Below are 837 nucleotides of genomic sequence, written 5' to 3'. Positions count from 1 at the left end.
AGTCATGGAGTTGGGATTAGTCTTTGGCAAGTGCAACCAAAATTGTAAAGAAGTACCTAGAACTTTTCCAATAAAGTATAGTGAAGGACCGTGCCAGCTAGGAAGAAGTGGCAATCAGAAGATCTGTGAGTGAAGTCTTCAGATTGGGAAGGGTAGATAGTTTTTGTTTTTTTTCTGTATAGGTGTAATTTGTGATAGGGTTCGTTCATCCATTCATCCACACAACCGCAGATCAAATATTCTTGACTCGGGTTTTCTATTTTCCACACTCTACTTAAAAAAAACAAAAAAAACTGAAACATTTGGCAGTCCTGACAGAATTGTTTAAAAAAAATTGTTAATATATTATAATTTGTGTAATCTTTCCTGGTTAATAATATTAAACTAAACTTTCAATGAACACTTTACAATACTTACTGAGTACAATAAAGTTTGGCACAAATATGGAAAAAGGTTGATAATCAAATATAACCACAATCTCCACATTACAGGAAAAACAGACTTCTGTAATGATAGAGCTTTGCTGGTACCTTTTTAATGCAAAATTGCCTGCTAGGTGTACAAGCTTATTGTGCTAGAACATAGTATATTTGGCAGATACAAACAGCAAAGATTCAAATACTATTCAAAATGTATTCTGGGAAGATAAAGCTGGTTTTATACCAAGCTTGGTTTATACTATTGCCAGTGCACAAAACAGTGAGTCAATGGCATGCTTAATAAACAGCTGTGGGTTCATTTTACTTTGTATAGACTATTTTTTTGCACCTAATAAACGTTGTTACATTTTTTATAAGTGGACTATTACATAGAGCTTGTGAAAATTGTAACCCCCCA

This window comes from Penaeus monodon, chromosome 31, assembly GCF_015228065.2.
Source record: "Penaeus monodon isolate SGIC_2016 chromosome 31, NSTDA_Pmon_1, whole genome shotgun sequence".
Taxonomy (NCBI): domain Eukaryota; kingdom Metazoa; phylum Arthropoda; class Malacostraca; order Decapoda; family Penaeidae; genus Penaeus; species Penaeus monodon.
The sequence above is the reverse complement of the archived record's forward strand: the minus strand, read 5'-3'. Positions refer to the sequence as shown.